The 9,888-nt window shown below is 46.0% G+C and overlaps 1 non-coding gene across 1 annotated transcript; it reads right to left on the bottom strand.

Moving 5' to 3' along the window:
- On the bottom strand, positions 1 to 107 carry LOC141418284 (U6 spliceosomal RNA). Its single transcript, XR_012442967.1, has one exon. It is a non-coding gene; the product is annotated as a U6 spliceosomal RNA (small nuclear RNA).
- Between the last annotated feature and the right edge of the window lie 9,781 nt (positions 108 to 9,888).

The following is a 9,888-nucleotide window of genomic DNA, read 5'->3' as shown; positions in this document are numbered from 1 at the left end:
TTTTTTTTTTAATGATTCATGAACTTGTGTGTCATCCTTGCACAGGGGCCATGCTAATCTCCTTTGTATTGTTCCAGTTTTAGTATATGGGCTACCAAAGTGAGCACTGATACAGCCTGTGTATATAGCCCGTGCTGGAATTACAGGCCTGTGCCACAGATCCAGCTGACAGACTTGATGTTTATCTTGGCCCATTAAGAGCCAATTGGCCAGGGGCCATAATGTCACTGTCACTTTCCCCGTTTCACTGATAGACACACTAAGATTCAGGGGGAACAAGATCTTTCTGGCTGAGTCCTAGGCTCCACTCTCAGCTAAACAGGAGTGATGGGTAGCAGATAGACTTAAGCAACGGCCATTACTGGATCTTTGCATCTTGCTTGAATTATTCTGCTCTAAACACAAGAATGGAGACAATTTTCAAGGCCTTTTCTCTGGTAACAGGAGCACATTTTGGCTGAATGTGGAGAAGGAAAGAAAAGGATGGAAGAGACTCAAAAGAGACTCTGAGGAAGAGGAGAAAACCCCAGAAAGACAAATGTCTAAAATTAGGAGTTCCTTTTGGAGAACTTAATTCCTACAGGTTTCATTCCTTGAACTTTGTGACTCAGCAGATGCAGAAGCATGCAGGTATTCAGAGAAGCCTGGTTGCCTCCTCCATCCAACTGAGAATTCCCCAAGGGCAAAGCATGAGTCAGGCACATTGGCTTAGAGGTGTTGCCCTGAAAACTTGTGGAGTGAGTGATGAATTAATGAGCCCTGATTCAACCCCAGGGAGGACGGAGGACCATGGAGCTGAAATAATTACAACTCATCCACGCTGAGCACTGACTCTGCTAAGCTGCACACCCAGGGTTTAGGGAGCATCCTTTGATTTATTCCAGCTGGGGAAGTGTCATGGCTACAGCTACTCATCTAAGAACCAGAGATACCAAGCCATGTGCCTAAGGTCACAGAGTTGGTACAAGGCAGGATTTGTACTCTGGCAGTCTGAGTCAGGTTATCTGATTGTATTCTTAGATTTGCCCTGTGCAAGCCTCTGCTAATTCTCAGCCAGGGGCATCTCTTGAATCGCAAAGGGTGTGGTCAAAGAAAACCCAGGCCCAGTGCAGAGCAAGGAAGGACTAAGGAGGGTTTGCTTGAGTGGTCTTTCTTTCTTTCCTTTTTTTTTTTTTTTTTTTTGGTGGGGGGTGGTAACTAAGGTTTGAATTCAGGGCTTCCTGTTTGTGAGGCAAGAGGTATGCTAGCAATTAAGCCATATGTCCAGCCCAGGGACTATTTCAGAGAAAGAAAACCAGTAGGGAAGTTGAGTGGTTATGGAGGACTAGACATGGCCTAGTGGTAGAGAGCCTGTCTAACAAGTGCAAGGCCCTAAGTTCAAATCCCAGTACTGGGGGGGTGGGGGGAAGGTATCTCATGGGTGGCAGGATGAATGAGATAGTATCTTAAATCAGTGTCCTGTTGTCAGAGCTGCTTAAACAGCTTTTGCTGAAAAAGTACCCAGGGCCCAAAAATTAAACTAAAAGAAGGAGAAAAGTATGGTGTCTCTCCATCTTGTATCTGTCTTTGCTCTAAGCCATTCTCTCTGCAGTCACTTTTCAATCATCTTGGATTTCAGGAAGGAGAAAACTGATAACATCTTCATGACAAGGGTAGGAAATTGTCCTGAAGGTAGAGGCTCCTCAGGATGAAACACCTGCCAGGTGACAGTGACTCTGGATAACAGCATCTCAGGGACCCCTGAAGAATAAGGCCATACCTGTGACTGTGACTGTAACTATGCATAGCTTGATCCCCTGTCCCCACTCCTCAGTCTACCTGTAAAACCTGCGGCTCATGTCTGAACCCTGAAGATGGCTGAGAATGGGCAGAGTGCTCACTCTACGTTTTCCTGAGGCTGTGTAAGTGGATAAATTTCCTCTCTCTCTCTCTCTCTCTCTCTCTGTCTGTCTCAATCTCTCTCTGTCTTTTTGGCAGCCCTGAAGTTTGAACTCAGGACCTAACACTTGCTAAGCAGGTCTCTACCACTTGAGTCACCCTGCCTTTTTTTTTTTTTTTTAATGAGTTTTTCAAGATAGGGTCTTGTGAGCTATTTGCCTAAGGATGGCTTCAAACCATGATCCTCCTGATCTCTGCCTCCAGAGTACCTAGGATTTTAGGGGTACGTCACAAGAGCCAAGCTGGTTCCCAGTTTGTTTGGTTTTTTTTGTGGTGCTGGAGTTTGAACTCAGGGCCTACACCTTGAGCCACGCCACCAGCCCTTTTTGTAATGGATTTTTTTTCGAGATAGGGTCTCACAGGACTATTTGCCTGGGCTGGCTTTGAACTGCAGTCCTCCTGATCTCTGCCTCCTGAGTAGCTAAGATTACAGGATTGCATTCCTGGCTGCTTCCTAGTTTTTAACCTTGAAAAATTATTTGGAGATTCTGGAACAAGGTAAACTTAATAAAGCATATCAACTTTACTAAAAAGGAGGATGTAAAGTGGGCAAGGTGTGGCGGAGCACAGCTGTAGTTTTACCTCTCAGCAGGCAGAGGAAGGAGGATCATGAGTTTGAGGCCAGCTTGACTACATAGGAGACCCTGTCTCAAAACAGAAACAATGAAAGAAAGGAAAACAAATGTGGAAAATGCTGCTTCCTACATTCTCCCTTTTGGAGATTTACATGCTGCACCTCGATGTCCTGAAGGGTGTGAGGAGAAACCAAGCAAGCAAGTTAGCTGACAGATAAAACCAAACAGGTGTGACTGGATTTTCCAGGTTCCTTGTAGGAGCACTGATTTTCCTCCCCCGTCCTTCTGTACCCCCAGCCATGAGCGTAGAGAGAGGAGTTTCAGGAAAAGTATTTAGTGCAGATTATCTTGTCACCTGGGGCTGTGACAAGGGGCTGTTTTAAGGTTGATGGTATGATGTGACCTGATACCATTCACCCGGAAGTTCCAGTGTTTAATTGGCCCGTTTTACAGGCAGGAAAGATGAAGCATAGAGGGTAGATAGACTCAAAGGGTCCTGTGTCAGGAAGGTGGTGGACGAGGGCTTTGAACCCACAGCTCTGCTCTTTACAACAGTGCTGTGGGCGTCCCGAACTCAACTGCAGCAGTCCTGCCCCTGCTGGTTAGACGGGGAAGGAGTTGCCAGGGCAGTGTCTCCGCTTGGGCCTGGCTCGGCGCGCCCCCTGCTGTCCATTATGCAAAAGCGCATCTCTGGTTACTGGCATTCAAGCTGCCTCGGAATTTGGAAGCCAGTCCAGTATGGTTTTGGATTTGGGTCAAATTTGATTTAGTGAGTTGCGTGTATTATAGATTTACATTCGCGCCCACCGCTACTGGACCCCTCTATCTCCCTACTATGCCACACCCGTTCTCCCCAACACATCATTTTCTTTTGAGATAGGGTCTCCCTATGTAGCCCAGGCTGGCTATCAACTTTTGATCCTTCTGCCTCAGCCTCTCCAGTGCTGGGATTACAGATGTGCTTCACCACGCCCAGACCCAGGTCTGTTTAAACTCAGGGTTCTTGTGATTCCACCTCCCAAACTATGCACAGGACTAACATTTTGCCATACCCCCTGCTGCTCCTTTGGTGGCATTCCATGGGCTTAGCCTCCCATATCCACCCTGGCCTCTTGGGGTATGTTTGGTAGTGTTTAGTCTAACATACAAATAATTATCCTGACATAAACCCAATAAAGAAGCCCCTGATGGCCTCCAGTGACCCTGGAAAACCACATCCTTCCCTTCCCCATTTTATTTTTCATGGTACTGGAGTTTGAACTCAGAACCTCTCGATTACTAGGCAGGTGCTCTACCACTTGAACCACACCCCAGCCCTTTTTTGTGATGGATTTTTTTGATAGGGTCTCTTGAACTATTTGCTGGGGCTGGCTTTGGACCTCGATCCTTCTGATCTCTACCTCCTGAGTAGCTGGATTACAGGCGTGAGCCACCAGTGTCCAGCTGGAAAACCACTTTTTTACCAGGGCTTAAAGGCATGCCTGTGACCTTCCCCTGTTATTTTTCCTCATTATAATTAATCAAAAATGAGTAACAAATAAAATTAAGCTGGGCAAAATTAGGAGAAAAATCGAACAAATTTTATTGAATATTTTTATGTGGACAAGGGAGTCTTCATAGGATCACAAGAGCCACTTGCCCAGGCTGGCTTTGAACCATGAGCCTCCTAAGTAGCTAGGGCTACAGGCATGAGCCACTGGCACCTGGCATGGACCTCACAAGTGTTTTCAGCTCAAAACTGTCAAAAGACTAAAATGAGCCTGGTATAGTAGTACATAACAGTAATCCCAGCACTTGGGAGGCAGCAATAGGATTGTGAGTTCAAGGTCAGCCTGGCTTTTAGAGTGAGACCCTGTGTCAAAAACCAATCAACTGCCCTCCCCACAACCAAGCTGCCAAACAACAGCAACCAAACAAAAACATGACCCACTAGCATATATTGACCCTTTGACAGGGTTGTGAACATATTGTCTGCCTCGTCTACTGTGTACTTGCTATTCCATCTGGCCAACTCCTGTGCATGCTTGAAAAGTTAACTTCCATTGCCTTAGCAAAACTGTTCCCCTATTCTCTTTTGCAGAACAGATTACATGTTCACACTGCCATTATACTTTGGGTTTTTTTTTTTTTTTTTAACAGGGAATCAAAACTTACAAAATGTACAAGAATGTCCTGGAAGCTGGATGTGGTACACACCTGTAATCACAGCACTCAGAAGGCTGAGGCAGGAGGATACTGAGTTCCAAGGATAGACTGGGTTACATAGTGAGACCTGGTCTCCAAAAGAAACAAAACAAAACAAAATGAAAAAAAGAAAAACCCGTGTTGATATAGTGCTTGGTCAACTTAAGACAATAAGGTCAGGTCAGGCTCCAGGGCGGTTGACATTCTAGGGTCCCGGCCCACACAGCAAAGCAGTGTTTGTCATGGAGAACTGTTCAGAGCATTTTCCTTAATCCGGACACAGCAGAACCAAGTTGGTGGCCACTCGACCTTGCCAAAGACCCAGTTCAACCAGACCCAGTTCAACTCACAAACCCCTTGAACCCTGATGTAGGATTGCCATATAAAACACAGGCCCAGCCAGGCACCCATGGCTCACGCCTGTAACTCTAGCTACTTGGGAGGCTTAGATCAGAAGGATCAAGGCTTGAGGCCAGCCTGGATAAGTAGTTTTCAAGACCTCATCTTCAAAATAACCAGAGCAAAATGGCCTGGAGGCATGGGTCAAGCGGCAGAGCGTCTGCTTGCAAATGTAAAGCAGTTTAGACCCTAATTTTACCAAATAAAAGTTTTACAGTGGACATGGTGGTACATGCCTGTAATCTTAGCACTTGGGCTGCATAGTGAGAACCTGTCTCAAAAAAAAAAAAAAAAAGAAAAAACAAGGGCTGAGGTGGGCACAGGTGGCTCATGCTTGTGATCCTAGTTACTCAGGAAGCAGAGATCAGGAGGATCTTGGTTCTAAACCAGCCTGGGCAAATAGTTTGAGAATCTATCTCACACAAAAACAAAAAAACCCAAAACACCCATCACAAAAAAAGGGCTGGTGGAGGGGTTCAAGGTGTAGACCCTGAGTTTAATTCCCAGTGCCACACAAAAAAAAGAAAAAAAACCACAGCTGGGGGTAGTTTGCTTAGCCTGGGCAAGGTTTTGAATTTGATACCCAGCACCAAAACTAAAAGAACTAAAACTCAAAATTGTTTTGAGACAGGATCTCAGTATGTAACCCAGGCTGACAATCCCGCCTCAGTCTCCCTGGTGCTGGGGCTACATGAGTGCCCTACCACACCTGACTGAAATTTCACGGAGGTGGCTATCACTTTGAGTACCCTTTAAGAGAAGCGCCCCCCCTGGCAATTCAGGCAAGTGTCTTGTTAGGTCTGTGAAATGTCTGGACTGGTCTATTTCTATCATTTTTTGACTTCCAGCTAGGTCCAAGTTTTGCAATCCAGGAAGCCAGGTCAAGGTCTTTTCATTAGACTGGAGAGGACAGAGGGGACACTTTCAGAGTGGCTCACTCTCCCAGCAGCGGCTTTCTGCTCATCCTCCTCTGGGGGGGAATGGCAGCTTAGTGGCCTTCACATCTTACCAGGCAAACCAGGTCTTCTACCCTGGGATACCCCAGTATGGGCTGCCTGGAAGACAGGGATGGCTTTCACACAAACCATAAACACACCATGCTGAATTAGACAAAACAGGCACTCATTTAGCAAGCTGAGGGTCTGGAAGTCTCCAGTGTTTCCAAAAGGTTTAGTCAGGAGCTGGTGGCATGGCACAAGTTGTTAGAGTATCTAAAAAACAGTAAGTCCTGAGTTCAAGTTCCAGTACCACTCACAAAATAGTTCCAGGCCAGCCTGGGATACCAGCAGGACTGGTAGTTCTGGTTTGAATACACATCAGCCTAACCAGACAGCAGATCTGGCTTTGTGATGTTGGGGGAGAAAGTAGTTTTCTACCTTTATGACAGGGACTGGCATATTAAGCCAGACTGGTTAGCTCTACCAGTTTAGCTACATGCTGGATCCCCACCAAACCAAAGAGTAAGAAAAATGACCAGACAGATAGGGATAGAGAAACACAATCTTTATTAGTATTTACACTCATCACAGAATAGGTTGCTTAGGACTGAAAAATTGAATATAGTGGTACATGCCTGTAATCTCAGCAGGCAGGGAGCACGAGGCAGGAAAGTTAAGAGGCCAGGATGGAGACTGTCTTAAAAAAATTAAAGCAGGCATTAACATTTAGGTTCAAGTGGCAAATTTGTGAAAAGTGAATTAAGCATTACCATGTGTGCAAAACAAGGGCAAGGGCTGGTGGAATGGCCCAAGAGGCACAGCATCTGCCCAGAAAATAGAAAGGCAGAGTAAGAAAGTAATTGAGATAATTTGATCAAAGAACTTTATATGCATGTATAGAAATCACAGTGAAACCCCTTTTGCACAATGTAGGCTAAAGGAAAAAAAGTTAGACATAGCACTAAGCAGCTATTGGGAGGCCATCATTACTAGTGAACAGAGATGTCAGATATGTATGGAGGTGATGAAGCCAGGGGCCATATAATCAATCCTATAATCTCAGCTTTTAAGAAGGCTGAACCTGCCTAGGCAATTTGGTGAGACAGGACTGGGGATATAGCTCAGTGTTGGAGCATCTGCCTTATGCAGAAAGTCCTGGGTTCCATCTCTAGTATAAGAAAAAAAAATCAGGACTAGGAAGTCTCCTGCACTTTTTGGTGGGACTGGGGTTTGAGCTCTGGACTCTATCTACCCCTTGAGCCATACGTAGTCTTGTCTGGTTATTCTGGAGATGGAGATCCTCCTGATCTCAGCCTCCCAAGTGGCTAGGATTACAGTCATGACCCAATGACTGAGTAAGAAGTACAGCACTATGAGTGAAGCCATGGATGTCAGGGATATTCACCTTGGTGCTGGCTGTCTTCAATGGTCACAGCAGTCCTTCCTTCTCTCCCTGGTGCAGGCTTGGTGGAAGGGGCCTGGGGAATGCAGCTTCTTACCTCAACTGGGTCATGTGTCAATCACATTCTCATCCTCCAGAGCAAGCTCAGATAGGGCACAGTGAATTTTAAGCCTATGATCTTCCTAATAATACCATACACAAGTTCAATGAACACTGAAGTCACGAGTGGGAATTTGCTGCAATGTGGCTGCTTTTTTCAAAGGGTGACACTCAAAAGAGAAGCACTTTCCTCATTTTGAAAACAGAAAGTGCTTCACACTTGAGGAGCACCCCATGATCAAGTCCTTCTGCTGCTGCAAGTCTTCATTTTCTAGAACCTTGGGCAGAGTTAAAATGAAAGCATTGTGTAGACATCCACGTTCCTCAATGGTTTGCCTCAGGTTGTGAGGATCAAGCCTTGGAGTTGCTTTCCAGATTCAGAGAAAGCACCCCCCAGCTTGAAATCACAACTTGAGCTGGGGACAGATGTGCGCCTTGTGAGGCACTTGTGCCAGTTACGTTGTATGGTACCCACACACCACTGGACAGAGCTAGACTTACTACATACTGAACACCACCCAATATTATGCAAGTGCACAGGGAATATTCTCCAGGAAGCCCATAAGCCAGACCACCTCAACCAAGCAAGCTAGAAAATAGAATTTAAAGACAGTATGGCAGGGCTAGTGGAGTGGCTCAAGTGGTACAGTACCTACCTAGCAAGCATGAGGCCCCGAGTTCAAACGCCAGTACCACACAACACACACAAAAAGACACTATGACAAATGACAAAATCCATTTCAAGCTGAGTGGAATCCTTGCTACTTGTGAGGCAGCGACAAGGAGGATCTCTGTTCAAAACCAGCCAGGGCAAGTAGTTTGAGTCCCTATCTTGAAAATACCCAACACAAAAAATGGCTGACAGAGTGGCTCAAGTGGTAGAACTATCAAAAAAAAAAAATTCAGTATCCATATTTGTAATTAAAAGGTGGTGAATTTCACAATGTACCCCTAGCACAACATCATAAAAATAAAGATGGGAATTGAGTCAAGTGTCAGAGTCCTTACTCAACAAGTGCAAAGCTGTGAGTTCAAGACCCAGTACCACCAAAACAAAATGGGCCGGGGATGTAGCTCAGTGCAACAGTACCTGCCTAGCATGCACTAGACCTGGGTTCTGTCCCTAGCACAAAAGCCCAAAACCCCAAAAGCCCAAGCCCCGCCAAAGAAACAACTGGCTACATTGAAACACACCTGAATCAAGTGTCCTTATCTGAAGCATCCTGGTTGACTCCCCTTCAGCAGACTGGTTAGCTTCATAACTGATTTCCTAACCTTACTTTTTCATTTATCTGTAAGGTATGGAACCCAAGTTTAAGTTATCACCCAAAGTTTTGGGTCCCAGGAGTCACATGCAATGTGGCAGTTGTTTCAAGCCCCAGAAAGTGTCCCAGTCTATGTCACCATCTGCACCAAATCACAAGCCCCTGCAGCCAGCTGGCAAGATCAACCAATGACCCTACAGTGCCAGCCTGTGTCCCCACCCTGCCTGGGCCATGTACCACAGAAGGCTGTCAGAAGAGAAACACTGAACACTAGCATCCCAAAGCCATCTTGCCAGGGCTGGTTATTTCCCCAAGCCCTCCTTGGGTTGATCTGTAGACTTGGGTTCATAGGGTGGGGAGAGCATTTGTCTAGCATGCCATGGACATTGGCAAGACAAACCAATTACAAGATTCTACTTGATTAGCTTTTTTGCCTGGCTGCCATGCATCAGTGGGAAATAGCTACAAGAAACCCAGTTTAATTCAATTTGCCTCATGGAAAGGCTGACACAAGTGGTTACTGCTTAAATTCACCAACAGGGGGCATAGTGCGGAGGGCTGTAGTCCCTCCACTGGGGAGGTTGAGGGAGGACTGAGTTCACCAGCCAGGGATACATAGGGAGACTGTAATCTTACCTATTTGAGACAGGTTGGGAGGATCCAGCCCTGGCAAATAGTTTTCAAGATCCCAAAATGGACTGCAAGTGTGGCCCAAGCCTTGGAGCAGCCCTGCTTTGTGAAGGCAAAACTGAGTTCAAACCCCAATCCTACCAAAACAGTCAAATTCACCTTTACTTGTAAGGATACTAGGAAAGGCGTTACACAGTGACTTCCATTGACTAATACACTAGTCATTACTGTGTAGGTGGCAACTTTCTGGTGACCAATCACACAGGAAACCTATGGGCACATCCAAGGAGCACAGTATGGCCTGTCCTGAGAACCCTGCTGTCACAGCTTCCATTGCATTTATTGTAATAGCTTCGATGAGTAGCCCCAGTCAGTGACACTCAGCTATGGCAGCACTTTCTGGGTGTGACAACAGAAAGTGCCCCCAGGGCTGAGTGTCACAGACTGAGATGAGATCT

Source organism: Castor canadensis, chromosome 16, assembly GCF_047511655.1.
Source record: "Castor canadensis chromosome 16, mCasCan1.hap1v2, whole genome shotgun sequence".
Classification (NCBI taxonomy): domain Eukaryota; kingdom Metazoa; phylum Chordata; class Mammalia; order Rodentia; family Castoridae; genus Castor; species Castor canadensis.
This window is presented reverse-complemented; position numbering and strand designations above follow the sequence as displayed.